This window comes from Cornus florida, unplaced genomic scaffold (assembly GCF_030987335.1).
Source record: "Cornus florida cultivar Cherokee Brave unplaced genomic scaffold, ASM3098733v1 CherokeeBrave_3.0.0_Hap2_Chr10, whole genome shotgun sequence".
NCBI lineage: Eukaryota > Viridiplantae > Streptophyta > Magnoliopsida > Cornales > Cornaceae > Cornus > Cornus florida.
In genome coordinates, this window is record NW_026775580.1 from 44677101 (window position 1) to 44694519 (window position 17419).

Consider the following 17419-nt stretch of genomic DNA (forward strand, 5'->3'; position numbering starts at 1 on the left):
CATTCTCCAATATCCCTCCACCATCGGCCCTCCTCCCAACACCCTCCCAACCTCATCACCTTCCTTCTCTCTCTCACAAGCGACCATCCTTAACCCACCACCCACACCACTTCTCACTCATCTCAATACCCCACCACCCCATCCTCTCACCTCCCTCTTCCTGCCTTCCTTCTTGCTCTCGGATACCCTGAAATTCAGGTTTGTGTCCTCTTCATTTGTTTTTCTTTTCCTTTGTTCATTCATGGTGTTTTACAAGGAGGATGGGCTTGTAATGTTGGAGTTTGGTTCTGTTGATGCTTTGTTGTTGATTTGTTGATAATAGGGCTTGTTTGTTTGTCAAAAATTTTGGGTTTCCTCCTCCTCCCCACTCATTTTCACCTTCTTCTTTTTGTGGTGCACGCCAGGTGTTCGTTGAAATTCCTCAACCAAGTCCACCTCTCTAAATGTCTCGTGCCGGTCCTTCTCGCCCTCCTAGACCCTCTTCAAGTGCCCGTGCTGTCACTCGTGAGCGACCACGTGATCCTTGGGATGGTAAACAACTCAACTACGAACTCTCATTTCCGCTCACGGATGCCTTTGACATTCTACCCACAACTTCGTGGGCTGTAGCCGAATTGACTAACCGGCGTCTGCAACACATTTGCGCACCCCTTGCCAGGGTTGCCTACCCCCGTGTAGTGCGCCTCTTCTACTAGAATCTCCAATGCCCTGAAGAGCCACCCATTTCTCTCACTACATCCATTGATGGCACCGCCTATGCTTTCACTATGACCGACATCATTCAGGTTTCTGGTTGCCCCATTGAGTGCCCCGATGACATTGTCAATCGTGAGAATCTCCCTTTATATGAGGAGCCGGATACATTAACTGTGGCGCAGATTGCCGCTGCCATTTGCACTATTGACGATCCTACTAGGCCCTGGTCTTTTATCCGCAAAACCAATCTTCCGGAACGCCTATGGTTCATTGACACTGTCTTCAAGCATAATGTCTGCCCTTTGGTGCATAGCACCGAGCGTCGGGGCCTCCTTCTGCAAGCCTTATATGCCATGGACCAAGGCCAATGGTTCTCCATCCCAGAGCTCATTTGGACCACATTTATGAAGTTTTGGCATGATGCTCATAATACACGGGCTCCGCGAGTTGAAAATCGGAAATTGCCTTTGCCGTTTTTCATCACTCGGCTCCTTCAGCACAAGGGTTTCGTTGTTCCTCCCCATGAACCAAAAGGCGACAAAATTAAAATTTTTACCCAGCGCCGGTGGATCAATGTTCTGAGCCATTCTAGTACCTCTCTGCCTCCTGCCCCCCTGTTCCTCCATGCTCCACCTCCTCCTCCTTCTGAGGCGGTTTCCACCGCCGCAGCCGCTGCAAGGGTAGAGCCTCCGGTCGACTCTCACCAGGACCAGGCTTTCATCCGGGCTTCCATTGCCGGTATTCATGAGCGACTAGATCGTTTTGAGAATTCTTTGTCCGCATGCACTCAGACTCTGTGTGAGACTTCTTCACGTGCTGAAGAAGATCGTCGTCTTGCTGCTGAAGACCGCCGTGTCGCTGCTGAGGACCGTCGTTTGGCTTCCGCTGAACGGCGTAAGACTCAATCTCTCCTCCATTCCATCCTCGCCCATTTACCTTCTGGACAGTAGCTTGTTGCGAGTGTGGACCTTCTCTTTTTGTTTCATCTGTAACTATTTCTCTTGTATCTTTTGTTTTCCTTTTAAACTATAAGAATTTGCTATGTATAGGTTGCTCTAGTCGACATGATCCCTGTACAACTCTTTTTGTCATCATGTAAACTCTTTTTGCATTGCAAATTCTTTCTGTTCTGTTAACTTTTGCTACATTCTTTTTCTGTATTTATGCTTGTGCTATTAATGCTGTTTGTGGTTGTTTCTTTTTGTTCTTCATGTTGCTCTCCAGGTTGCGCAGTCCAATTCAAGTTTGGGGGTTTTTGTCTCAAAATGCCGTTTCCTCCCCCTGGGTATTGTTGTTCCTTTTATACTCTTTGTCATTTTTGTCTCTAACTTGCATCCATGTCCCACATTGAGGACACTGTGTAGTTTAAGTTTGGGGGAGCATCAAAGCATTCTTGGCATATTTTTAGTTTCATAATTTTTGCTAAGCAATGATAGTATAACTTGACACTTGTCGGAGATGAAACATATGTTTAATACCTTGTGTATAGAAGCAATTGAAATTTTTGAAAATAAAGAAAAATTTGAGTTGAAATGATCATGTAGATTCAAACTAGTCTGTATAAATGTTTCAATTAGATTCTTGCTGGATTTACACTCTTATAAGCTTCACAATGCACAGATACACATTGGAAACTTAACTGTGAGGCATGCAGCTTGATCAACCTTGACCTTGGCCTAGTTAATCTGATTTGATGGACCTGATAGATGAATATCTTTGGCATGATTTAAGTTTAAAAAAAAAAAAAAAAAAAAAAAAAAAAAAAAATTGAATGAAAAATGACCAGTTGACGTTCGTAGCCTTTCCAACTCGAGCTATTAAGCCCTTTGGAGTGTCTCTACACTTAACACCCTAAAGCCGTCTGGTTTGGGAGTAGTTGGCCTAACGCTTGCTACAAGGGTTGGTTAGAAAGCTTAAAGGACTTAAACATTGCACGGTCATTCAAAAAAATTGTAATAAACATGGTTAGCTAGAGTTCGTAGCCTTTCCAACTTGAGCTATTAAGTCCTTTGGAGTGTCTCTACACTTAACACCCTAAAGCCGTCTGGTTTGGGAGTTGTTGGCCTAACGCTTGCTACATAGGTTGGTTAGAAAGCTTAAAGGACTTTAGCATTGCACAACCATTCTATGTTTCGCTTATGAGTTGAAATAAATTGTTAACAAGCAACAAAAGTTGTCTTGAAAATAAAATCATGCCTTAGGGACTTCATGTAAAAGGGAATTCATTGATTTGAAAACTTGTGCCTTGGAATTGGAAAAGAAAGTAAAAGCCGCATGTTGAGAATCCAATTCACTTTCACTGGAGTTTGAGTTATTTCCATTTAAGAGATGACAATTGAATTATTTATATGGACTATGATGTTGATGCATGCATGTTGAAATAGTTTTTCCCAGTTTTTGTATCAATGCTTCATATATGCAAGGTAGTTTTCCCAATGACCCCATCTCCAGTTTTTGTCTGTTTCAAGTTGTATTTGAGCTATGTATCTATCTCATTTTACCATAGATGATATTTTTGCAGTAGCATGCCCAAGGTTGTCTTTTCATTATGTTTTTCATTGTAGTTTTGCTAAGGGACTAGCAAAATGTAAGTTTGGGGATGTGATAAGCGCCGAATATTGTATATTCAAGCGCCCTAAATTACATTAACAAAGTCCAGTTATTAATTATTTTATGTAGATTAACTCCATTTGCATGTTTTTATGCATTTTCAGGTTGAAGTGCAAAAAGGAAGCAAAAATGAGGCCTTGTGGAATTTTGAACAAAAAGGATGCCATTTCTGAATTTCTGGCAGCAGTAATCCTGACTTTTGTCGCCATTTTCGACCTAGCAAACTCAAGAACTAGACTTCCATCATAACATGAAAGATTTATATCTCTGAATCAGCTTTCCAAATCTTCAAGTGGTTCATCATTCGGAGTTCGGAGCAGAGAGTTATGATCTTCATAACAGAGGTGCGCAGAACTGCCTGGCAGCACTGAAGTACTGCCTTTCTACCCATTTTCGACCAACCAGACTTGAGAATTGGATCTTCATCAAAACATGAAGTTTTTAAAGCACTGAATCAGCTCTCCAAATCTTCAAACAGATCATCATTCGGAGTTCAGGGCACAAAGTTATAGCAGTTTTCCCAAAATAGGTCAGCGCTGAGCAAGAGGAGCATGTTGCACATTGCACTAAGTTAGAGTGCTCGAGATCACTTTACGAGTGCTCAAAAATCAGGCAGATTGCACTCGGAAATGGCTCAATTTCAGCCACTTGCACATTGGTTTCCTCAATGCCATCTTCTTTCTTTATGAAGTGGTTGGAGGTGTTCCTTGGAGGAGAGAGAGGGTGTTGTTGGAGCATAAAAAGCTACCCAAGGGCCACACATTAGGAATTTTTGATCTTTAGCAAGATAGAGGGGAGAGAAGAGAGCAAGAAGAAGAGGGTTCTTGGAGCAAAAGGAAGGGAGCTCGAAAATGGAGGAAAAGGGCAAGCTTCTTCCTTCTTCTAGCTCACTCATGGGTAACTAAACCTCATCTAGGGAGGTGATGAAGCCTCCCCTTTTGTTCATGTTCTAGATTAGGTTCTATTTTGGGGATTATAATGTATAAACTTTGGTCTTTTCATAGTTTAAGAGTTTATTACTTCTTGTAATGAATATTCATGTTTAAATGATTGATGTGAGTTATTTAGCTTGTCTTGATGATTCTTACATTAGTCTTATTACTTTTATTTTCATAGTGACAATGAAGATATTAACTATGAATGGTTTTCAAGGCATGTTGATTTTGAAACTTGATATTCCATTGCTTAGGTACCTCCTTTGATGGATTATGCTTGATTTTTACCTTCATGTGCTTCATCATTTGATTGAATGCTTGATGGTCTTTCGCTTAAGTTAATGTATTTGATACTACACCCTAGTCTAGGTAGTCCAAATGTGTTGTCTTTTGATAGACCATTCTTGTTTTAATCTCATGAACTTCTTATTGGTTATGAAGCAACTATGTGTTGCTACATAATTCTTGATCATTGCTTATATAGTGTTTATCCCCAATTTAGTCTTGATTTAGCATGTATTTAGGGCGTAGGTGGATTCACTTCTCTAGTTTCCCCTTTTATTATCTCTAACTCTCATTTACTAGCACTACTATTTTATGCATTCTAAGTTCTAAGTTTAAGTGACAAACAACCAAAACCCTCTATAAACCCCTTATCATTCTAAGAACAATTCTAGACACTTAGGTTGCCATAGACTAGCGCAGTCCCAGTGGTTCGACTTACCCGACCAATAGCCCTATTTTACAATGATTCGTGCTATTGCGAAGGTTGATGTTTAGTTGATCAACCGATCAACAATATATTCCTCTTCCAATAGATATATTGTAGCCTTTCATATGTTGTTTAGACATTATGCACTTGTTGAGTCACCTTTGCTAGTCGAACCAATTTTGTTCACAACAATGTATTCCCCATTAATGGAAAGCAAGTGGTTAATTACATGAGCTTAGTGGTGATTCCAACCCCCTAAGTCCTCTCTTCTCATCTCTTAAATCTCTATCTCTACTTAGTTTTATTTTTATTGCATTTTAATTAATTCTTTTCTAGAAGTAATCAACCAACCCAACTCTCTTTTGCAATCATTTGGTACGCTAGAGTCGAAGTCGAAATTCCAACACGTATAATCCCTTGGGACGATCCCTACTCACTCTTGCTACGTTAGTAGTGGTGTTGGTAGTGGTTTTTATAAATTTAAATTTGACATAAAAGGCTTTTCTTGAACCACACATTCACTACATTTAGTTTGGCGTATTGGAACGGCCGTCGTCAGATTTTGGCTCCGTTGCCGGGGATTAACGGTTTTGTTGGAATTAAACTAGACAATAGTGTTCATTAGATTGCTTCTATTTTTATTTTATTTTCCATTGTATATTCTTTTCTCTTGATTCTCATTATTATTTATTCAAATAGGTACTTGACTACAAGGAAGGCGAACTTTGGAACTTAAAGCAATCATTGGAGCTTAAAAGCTAAATTTGGAGTTGAAGTGCTAAAGGACCATTGTGAGCAATTCTTGGCACTCTTGTATTTTAATTGTTTCACTTCTTTGTATGCTTGTGATAGCCCGTGTTGAGGCTCATTTTATTGCTAAATTTTTGTCCAAGCATAGACCCTTGTTGAGGCCAATTTAATCCTTTTGAGATTGAGTCCAATTCATTTCATGCATCATCTTATTATGGACTTGATCACTCATTTAATCCTTCTTACGACTATTGCCCTCCCCCACCATTTTATGATGAATCAATTCCACCACCTTCTAAGTACTCACCCGGATTTGAAGAAAAAGTGTTAGCTTTACTTGATGTGCATATTTCACACACTTCACTTATTAATTCTCATTCTCAAACTTTAGCCAACTTAGAAGCTAAAGTTGAGCAAATTGCAAGTACTCTTTCTCATCAAGAGGAGGAGGAAGAGGCAAATGAAAAAATGGCAAGAACTTCAATGTATATAGATGAGGATGATGAGAGTGAGGAGAATGAAACAAGTGAGCTAATGCCTAGCACTCTATCTTGTATAGAGGAGGAAGTGGCAAGTGAGTTAGTGGCTAATCCATTAGAACATAACATGATTAATGAGGACTTTCCTTGTTTTGATTATGATTTTATCTCGGAGATGGATACTCTAGAGAGTGAGGAGATGTTGACCACACTTGAGGTAGGAGAGAAGGAGAAGGAACTTGTTGAAAAAGGCCTTCCTTCTATTATCTCTAATGACCCTCTTGAGGAGTGTCTTTTGGAAATGTATAAAAATTGTGGTTTTGACTTTAAAAGCTCTAAAAATGAAATAAACTCTCTAATGGACTCCTTAGCTAACTTGGAAGGTGAAGAGATGGTGATTTTTGATGAGGAGAAGAGGGATGAAGAGAGGGTGTTTCTTATTAATCCAAATGAGTCTTTGAAAGACAATGCCTCACCAATTATCAATATGGATGATCATTTGAATGTGTTTCAAGAACACAACAAAGAGGCAAGCCTAACCATGATTGATTTTGTTTTCAAGACCGTGGATGAAAGCAACAATATCATCTCTTTTATTTCTTTTCAAGTCATTCTTTTGGAGGATGATTTTATTGTCATAAGTGGGACATTAAATGAGAAAAGTGAAAAGAGGATCAATAAGGATGTTTCATATCCAGTTTTTGATTCATTTGATTAGTGAGTTGACCTAACGCCTTGCTAGAGACGTTAAACACTAGTATTCGTAGAGTTTCACAACTCTATTCTTCCCTCATTTCTTTTTATTTTCCGTTCTTGTGTACATTCTTCCATCTATTTTTTAAATTTTCATTCTTGTTACCATCATTGGGGCTTAGCATAGGATTTTCTGCACTTTCAGTTCAAAATTAGGCATTTGGTGCCAGTTCAATCGATCACAAGAGCACCTTCGATCGATCGAATTGTTCTTCGATCGATCCAACTATGGATTCGATCGATCGAACTCCACTTGAGTCCCAACACTTAGAAAAAATTTTGAGCTTTCATCAATTTTGAAAGTGAATGCTCTCGGGATCTCCTGGATTTTCACTGTTCGATTGATCCAACTACAATTTCGATCGATCAAAGAACATTCGATCGATCCAACTTCACAGTTCGATCGATCTCGAGCTTCAACACTTAGAAAATTTTTGGACCTGTTTCAAATTCTGAAAATGCATGCTCTCGGGATCTCCAAAATTTTACATGTTTGATCGATCGAATTTCATCTCGGATCGATCACAGCTATGTTCGATCGATCGAACTTCATCTTCGATCGATCACAGCTTTGCCCCTTTGACCCTTTGACTTTTTGACTTTTTCCTATTTCTATTTTTATTTTATTTTATTTTATTTTTTATTTTATTTTATTTTATTTAGTTACTTCTATCTTGGTATTAAAAATAAAAAATATATATATATAAAAAAATAAATAATAATAATAATAATAATATTTCTTTTCTTTTATTTTATTTCCTTTTATCTTATTTCCAAAAATCCAAAAATATTTTGTTTAACTTTAATTTTTAATTTCGAAAAAAAAAAAAAAAATTTGCATTCTTTATTTCCTTACATTTTTACTTCTTGCATTTTTATTTTTATTTTTATTCACTTGTCTTTTTATTTTTGTTTGTGTACGTATTTGTTTTGTCTAAAAAAATAATAATAAAAAAAGACGGTTTTTCAAAGAAGCATTCCGTCTTGCTAGAGACGTTAAACTTAGCACCCATTTTGCATATTTCTTACATTTTTTATTTTTCTTTGCATGTTTTCACACACACACACACACACACACACACATATATATATATATAAAATGAAAAACAAAAAAGTAAGAAAATTTTGTATATACTTGTATTGTACATATTCTTTCCATTTGTTTTACATTGTACATATTCCTTTTTCATTTCTTGCATTGTACATATTCTTTCATTGCATTTTGCCTTATTTATTTTTCTTTTTGTATTTTGTTCATGTATTTTATTCTTTGTTTTTCTTACATTTTGTATATACTTACTTTCATTAAATGAAAAATATAAAAAGATCACCATTGTGCCCTTATGTGTAGTCATGCATACTTTATGATTTATTTTGGGCTTGATCTCATATCTCTTACATCTTGTGTTATATTGCTTTAGAATGCATGATTTGATTATTCCTAACCCATTTGATAGTGATGTGAGTTTGCTAGTGTGGTTATTCAAGTAAGTTGTTGATTCCAAGTTTGGGAGAGACGTCTTTCGAATTGGATCATGAACGGGCTTCATGTCTACACCACCACGGTATACTCTTTCCATCTTTTCCATTGTTCTCATTACACATTGAGGACAATGTGCGGTTTAAGTTTGGGGGTAAGGTGTCTTGTTGCATTCTACTTAAGATTTAAGTTTTAAATGCATGATTGAGATTTCAGATCCATGTTAGCGATGATTTTGATCTTTTGGGGACTATATTACTTAAAATTTAAAAATTGTTTAACTTGAGAGTTTAATACTCCTTGTATGTCTTGTGGATGCCATTTAGGAGTAAATTTTTTAAAAGATTGATATCTTGCTTGCATTTGTGGTCCACATCATCTTGATTTTGTGATTGTTTTGAGATTCATTCTAGGATTCTACGCTAGCACCGGCGCACGGTAGCATTCAATTTTGGGGTACATGCTTTGTTGATTATTGAATTGGTTATATCCCAATTGGGCTAGTAGTGCATTGAAAGCTTTCATTCTTGATAAAGGTGGATAACAACCCCTTTTCATTGAGTAGCCGGGATTCTTGCCTCATTAAGCAGTGAACTTCTTGCGCCAAAAGGTGGAGGGCCCAAACTCTAGGTTAATAATTGATTAAAAAAAAAAAAAAGAAGTTGTAAAAGCAATAAAAGTGAGGACTTCTCCCAAAAGGTGAGAAGTAGGAAATGATTAGATGGTTGTTGTCTTGATTTGTGGCTTAGTTGATTTGAGTTTGTAAGTCCGCTGGGGTGTCTTAACACCTAATGCCCTAAAGCCATCTGGTTTGGGAGTCATTGACCTAAAGCTCGCTATATGAATCTTCTAGAAAGCTTAAGAGATCAACACATTGCACAATATTTCCATCTTTGATCCTCAATAAAAAAAAGAAGAAAATGAGTGAAAAGAATAAGCGCACCTAGAACAATAAAGCTTTAATAAAAGGTCCACTCTCTTATCTTGATGATCGGTACTAGATTTGTGTGTTAGTTTGAGGGTAAGGATGTGATTACTTCTCTAGTTGGCTAAGATAGCAACACACTTGATGCCGGACCTCTCACATGGATTCTAGACTTGTTTCAATTTTCATGATCATTTTCTTGATATGTGGAGGACCATACTTGCTTGCTTGATATTGAAATTTTGGGAGATTGCTTAGAAACGGTTGAAAAATTGCATACTTGAGGTAGTTTTCTCCCAATGCTTGTTTGCAATATTGGTGCCTCTTTTGAAAGAATGAGCTTAATGTTTGTGGGTACCATTTCTGGAAACCCTCACGAGACTTTACTCGTCCACTAGGGGTAACCTAGGGGTTTAAAAGACTTGTTGCATATGTTAAATGCAATCGTGTTCCCTACGAAAGTGGCGCTATCATTTTATTGCTTTCTAGTTCATAGTTGTTTAGTTTTTCATTTCATTCCTTACTTCGTAGTTCATTGCTAGGGACTAGCAATATTTAAGTTTGGGGGTCTGATGAGCGCTGAAAAGTACACATTTAAACCCCTTAAGCTTGAGTATTTTAGGACCTTTATCTATCTTATTTACCCGTTTTAGTACTTATTTGTGTTTTTGTCTATTTCAGGTCAATAATGTTAAAATGGGCTAAAAATGAGTTCTTAAGGCCTTTTTGGAGTCAAACTAAGTCTTAGCGATGATCCGGAGCAAAAAGAGGCTGACTTGGAGCAAAAAGAAGCTGATACTGAAAAGCTGAAAAGTTGGATGGATCGTAGAAAAAGTTAGATCGATCGAACTTTTAGTTGGATCGATCGAAAAAGTTGGATCGATCGAGAATAAGTTGGATCGATCGAAAATAAGTTGGATCGATTGAACTGGACATGCTGGCAGCAAGCTGTCACTTTTTCCGTGCGCGCCCAAAAGTTCACCTACCAAAAAGTTGCGGGATTAGATATTTTTGGGCATATATTCTAGACTTAGTGACTAAGAAAATGACCTTCTATATAAAGGGAAGCAACCTATTTGTAAAAGGGGATTTTTAGCTTTTATCATTTTATTTTCTAGATTATAATTTTTATTTTCTCTCTCTAGAAAAGTTAGAGATTAGGGTTCGAAGAAAAGAGGGAAGTGGAGGCACATCTCAAGAACACATCTCTAAATCCACTATCTCTCCATCTCTAGAGCTTCAAAGAAGAAGAAGAAGAAGGGGAAGAAGAAGATGGAGCCATGTTTGGAGCTTGATTCCATGACTACATCCACCTCCTCCATGATTGACTAGATCTACACTTAGTGCTTGGATGAGCCCTAAGTCTTGTGTAATCTAAACCCTTGTATTTCTATTTTGGGGATTTTTATATATATATTGTTGTGATTAGTGTTCTAGCCTTGTGAATTTCATGAATCTTGGTATATTTCTATGATTTCCATGGTCTAATTCTTCCTATTAATTCTCTAGTTTATTTACATGTCTATGTGTGATTAAATTAGGAATTATGTCTCACATGATTCATATGGGTTAATTCTTCCATTGATTCTCTATTTTAATTACATGTTGTCTTATGTGTGATTCTTTGGGGAATTGATCTCTACACTAGTTTTTCTATATTAATTGCATGTCTATGTGTGGTTGATTGAGAATCTAGTGATGGCTAGACATTAATGCTTAATGGAATGCTCTTGTTATGTCTTTTGATAGTTCATACTTATTCCTTGATGGATTGTACCTCTCCCTTAGTTTATTTTCATGCTAGTAGTGTAGTGTTAGATGGGGGAGACAATTCATGCTTGTTCTTTGATGTTCCATGTTTTTGAATGCAAGAAGCATATGCTCTAATATTGTGGTGTAACGGAATTTTGAGCTTAATGAAGGATTAATGACTTGTTATGATATATTGTATCTTTCACATGTGTTTAGACAATATATTCCTCTCCCAATAGATATATTGTGGCCTCTCACATGATGTTTAGACAATACATGTTTAACTAAGTCATCCTTGTGAATTATTTGGACTATGAGCTTAATGAAAGGTTTAATGACTTGATTTGATATTTTGTTCTCTTCACATGTTGTCTAGACAATATATTCCTCTTCCAATAGATATATTGTAGCCTTTCACATGTTGTTTAGACATTATGCACTTGTTGAGTCACCTTTGCTAGTCGAACCAATTTTGTTCACAACAATGTATTCCCCATTAATGGAAAGCAAGTGGTTAATTACATGAGCTTAGTGGTGATTCCAACACCCTAAGTCCTCTCTTCTCATCTCTTAAATCTCTATCTCTACTTAGTTTTATTTTTATTGCATTTTAATTAATTCTTTTCTAGAAGTAATCAACCAACCCAACTCTCTTTTGCAATCATTTGGTACGCTAGAGTCGAAGTCGAAATTCCAACACGTATAATCCCTTGGGACGATCCCTACTCACTCTTTCTACGTTAGTAGTGGTGTTGGTAGTGGTTTTTATAAATTTAAATTTGACGTAAAAGGCTTTTCTTGAACCACACATTCACTACATTTAGTTTGGCGTATTGGAACGGCCGTCGTCAAATGCAACAGTCACTCTCAAGAAAGAAGAGTCATTTTGATATTCCATTGTGTGTTCAGTTTTGTTTTGCTAAGGGACTAGCAAAATGTAAGTTTGGGGGTGTGATAAGCGCCGAATATTCATATTCAAGTGCCTTTATTTGCATTAGTTAAGTCCGTTATTTTATTATATTGCATATTATAGCTTCATTTGCATACTTTTGTTTATTTTCAGGTTGGTTCCCCAAAGAGAGTTAAAAGAGATGCTTTGACGAGTTCTTAAAGAATTAAAGCACGCCGTTGCCAGAGACCTTCATTTTGGCCAAGATTAAAGATCCATGGGACTCATGACACTCTATACAAAAAGTTCTAGGAAGAATTGCCCCATCTTTGGGCCGAGCCAAATCATTTCAGGTTGCAAGTAGCAAATTGGTGCAAGGCTGTAACAGCGCGGGCACCGGTTCATTTTCCATCAGACTTTGGCCTCCAATTCTGACCCTTTGTATGTGCGATTTTGGTCTTTAGTAAAACATAAAATATGAAGGTCTATGAGTCAGCTTTCAATAGACATAAAGTTTGCCTCATTTGGAGTTCGGAGCAAAGAGTTATGTCATTTTTACCAAAGGTACGCAGAACAGCCTGGCAGCAGTGAAGTTTGACTTTGCTCTTCATTTTAGACCCACCAAACTTGAGAACTTGACTTCCATTAAAACATGGTGTACTTAGATTTTTTAATTATATTTCCAAATCTTTAAATGGTTTGTCATTTGGAGTTTGGAGCAGAAAGTTATGGCCATTTTACCAAAGTATCTCAAAGTTGAGCAAGTTGACTTCGAGCGCTCGAAGGGCTTATTTCGAGCGCTCGAACTTTGGGCAGAATGCTCTCCGGGATCCATCAGTTCAGCCCACTTGCTTCTTGATTCACTCATTTCTGATTTCCATCTTTATGGGTTGGTTAGAGATGTCTTTTGGTGGGAAGTTGAGCCTTGTATTGTAACGACCCGGATTTCTCAACCCGGTGCGTTAGTGATGAACCGGAAGTTGACCCGATAACGGACCCGAAATGCGGAAGCGAAAGAAGCCAAATGACCTCAAGAGATGTACGTTATCCCTAAGGCCCCAAAATGGCTCTCCATGAAGCCACGGAACTCAAATGAGCCAAGCAAATGAAGCAAGAATGCTTAACCCAAAAAGAGATGAACTAAGGGTAAAATGGTCATTTCTCACTGAAAAGGGTGCCACCGTGCACACCATTGGAAGGACAACGAAAAATGAACAAAATTAGATTCAAGAATCATCTGATTCTTTGTCCGGGCAGAAAAGATATGAAATTCCAACACCCGATGCGAAAGTTATGAAGCAATGACTTAACATTTTACAATACTTTCATAATAAACTTTGAAAACAAAAGTGCATAGAAAATGAGATACATGTCATTGGCCTCCGGCCTCATCTCATACATGTTAAATACATTGAAAAGAGTGCACTTACGTACACTTTACATATACGAATTAACGAATACAAGTTTAAACAAATAAGGCTACAAAGAGGCATCTTATGCTAACACTCGCATAAAATAGAAACTTAGAAACTATAAGCCATCCAAAGAGCAATGGAATCTTCAAATGCTGAGTCATGTACCTGAAATATGCCCCAGTATCATAGGGGTGAGTAACATAGAGCTACTCGTAGGAGATGAGCATGCATCGACCTATCATTTTACAATTTTATCACCTTATGGTGAAACATGTTAAAGGGGCTTATGCCACCTAACGTCTATGTTAAGATGAGACCCAGGTAGCATCCTAAGCTACCTAGATCATTTCTATTATAATCACATTGTTCATGCAATTCAAACAACATGGAAACATGTTATACAAGGCAACAAGATATAGATTCTCAAAGTTTTCAACTTGAAATCCAAAATACGAAAACAATAAGTGTGGGTCATGCCACCTAACGTCTATATTCAAAATGAATCTATAAGGTCATTCCCAAACTACATTTGAACATCAAAACACAAATTATGATATCGATGCAATTTAACCAACAATGGAACTTTCAATACAACGCATAAAGCATGCTTTCACAAAGCTACATCTTAAGCTCAAAATAGGAAATCAAATAAGGAACAACAAGTTACGATATCATCTAGTTATCAACTTGAAATGAAATACGAAATCAAACAAAGTGGATACTCAGACGTCACGCCGAATCAGACTAACAACATAGTTACTTTAGGGTTACTAACCCATGGGTAACCTCCCTATGTGTGCACTAGACTGTATAGAGGGACAATCCCCCGTACTAGAACCAAGTCCTAGCCGTAGCCAAACAACGACATCCCCAAGTTTCCAAAATCAACAAATTGTGCAACAACGTATATATATCAACATGCATATACAAGATATCAACTATTTACCAAGCACAATCCAAATTTTGGAAACTTATACAATACATGCTCAAAATTCACAACTACTATGGCATGTAAGATGTCAAATACAAAGTGTGTAATTCTTTACACATAACAACAATATATTCAATAAGGAAAAACATATTCTCATGAATATAAAAGTAACAACTATATTATCCAATGCTCAAAAGTAATCAAGTGAACATACATTAAATCCAAATCTATGATTTAAATATAGAAACAACTTCCAAAATGCAATTAAATCCATGGAGTAATAAAGTAGAATTTAATTAAACATAAATAGTTAAATTCTCTAAATTCCAAGTTAATCCAAATAACCTCAATTTAATATATATTGAAAGACATGTTATGGTCATCATATATATAACATCAAATGACAAGTTAAGTGATTAAAACACTTAAAACAAAATTAATCAAGCTAATTAATTAATTTCCTCTAGATTTTTAAACAATTCCAAATGCCCTCAATTTAATCTATGTTAGAGAACATGCCAAGGCCTATTTAAATACCACATTACAACTTGATTTAATGCTTGATACAACCATGTGAATTAAACTTTCACTAAAGATAAATATTAAATAAAAGTTGTAATTCTTAATCAAATGATCCAAATTTAATATATGTTAACCAACATATCTAAGCATAATTTCATAGCATGTTACAATTCAAATCAAAGTTATACATCATCATAAATTTTAAATCTTTTACAAAGAAATAAAAATTACTAACTTTCTAGATTTGATACAAGGCATATATATATGTTGTATAATCATGACAAACACACAATACAACACACAAATAATCCTAAAACATTCCCTACCTCAATTGGAATGAAAATCCCAATTACCACTGAAATGAAATCGCCCCAAATTTTTGGTCCGCAAAACAGATTTTTCAGCTTGCTACCTTCAACTTGCAAAATTCATAAAAAATTCAATTCTAACCCAAATTGAATGAATCCAAAGCCCAATGAAAGCTTAAACACTGTAATTTGATAATATCAATTTATTTTAACAAAATATTTTCCCAATTGAAACAGTTTTGACTCACAACTTTGAAACAAATTCTGCCCAAAAAACACATTTTCAACCTGTAGCTTGCAACTTTGAAAATTCATGAAAAATTGACATCCAGATTGGGCAAACCTAATTTATTTTGGAAGTAAACATATGAGAGTGTAAAAATAGAAATTTATGCCATGATCCAATTTCAAAAGGTTAGTGAAATAAATCATCTAAAAATATGTTTTCCAGCTACAATAAAAACATGGACAGCAGATAGTTTTGGATTTTTAAAAAAATTTAGAAATGCTCTAAAATCATGAAAAAATTTTAAGTAGTGTAAAACCCATAGGGGAAGTTTTAATAAAAATTTCAAGGAAATTGAAGCATTACAGCTCCATATAAAAATTTATTTCCGGACCAAAAAGGAAAAGCTTCAAATTTCCAGCAACTAGCTTGCAACTTCAAAAATTCATAACTAATTCATTTTAAATCCAAATTACATGAAACTAAAACTAAATGAAAGCTAATTGAGTATATTTTCATATTCTATATTTAATTTGACAAGATTAATTTCAAGTTAAAACAGTTTAAGGGCAAAATACCAGTCCTTCTCTTCCATGTATGTAAAACACTCAATAATGACATAAAAATACTTCTAAATAATAGATCAATACCTCACTAGAGAATTGAATCTCCAAAGAAAAACTAGGAGTTAGGCTAGATCCTTCAAGGGTTTTGAAAAGGAGGATGAGGGGAACAAAAAATATTCCAAGCTTTATGGTCTAAAGTAAGTGGAAGGGCCTCAAAGATCAAGGTCAATGCCTAAGGCTTCAAGCTCCATCCATGGAGGCTAGGGTTTTCTTGTAAGGAAGAGAATGAAATAATGTGGTTAAGTGTGAGTGGAGGAAATAGAAATCCTCCACTCACTATGTGCTCTTACACCATGGTCAACACACACATCTATGGTCAATTGCACAAAAACCCTCCTTTAAAACCATAATCCCAAAGTGGCCCAAAGATATTTGCAAGACTAAATTGTAAACCTACACTTGTCACCAATCCATGGCTCCTTCCTAGGCTTAATCCCACACCTACACTTGTCAACCATCCAAGGCAACAAGTGCACCAATCCTAGGCCAACAAGTGGGTGAATCCTCACCCTCCAAATGTCATCATCCAATTCATTAAAGTATTTCCACACAAATGTCAACAAGTGGACCAATGAAAGTGTGACACTTGTCACACTTTTCAAAAATTATAAAAAGGTCCTTTTTGAAAATATCTTCTAAATTTAATTGCAAAATGGTCCCCAAGATGAAAAATAATTACTTTATTTCATTACAGTAAAACCCTACAAGTTAAGAATAATTACACTAAAGTATGCATTAATGCCCCTTTATGAAAGAAGTAAGCAATCAACATGCTTTTCTAGAAAAGTAAAAATACAACTATCATGGAAATCAAATATCATGAATGCATGCAAAACCAGAATCAAATCCGAGCACAAAAAGTGAGGTTATGCAAGGAAAAAGGATAAATGAGAAAAAGACAAAATGTGAATAGTGTTCGGAAAAAATAAAATATGCAAATGACACAATCCTCAAAGGAAGTTGTCAATCTAAGGAAAAGAGTCTCGAAAATCATTCCAGAGCACTCGAGATGACATCAAGTGATGAAAAACCAAACACAAAAAGGAAAAGACAACGAAAAAAAAATATCCGTTAAAATCTGAGAAAAAGAAAAGGAAAAAAAATGACCGGGTCATTACATGTTTAGTGAGGGTTTGGTAGGATAATGTCTACCAGAAGGTGAGGGGAACCACATATCCAAGAATCATATCTTATCTTGCAAGATTTCTAGAGGAAGGAGGAGGAGAAGAGGGAGTTCTTGAAGCTACAACAAAGGAGCTCGAAAATGGAGGGATCTTCCAAGCTTCTTCCTTCTTCTAAGGCTCCCATGGGTAACTCCATCTAGGGAGGTGATGAGGCCCCTCCTTTGTAAGCATGTTCTAATTTAGGCTATATTTTGGGGATTACAATGTATATTTTATGGTCTTTTCA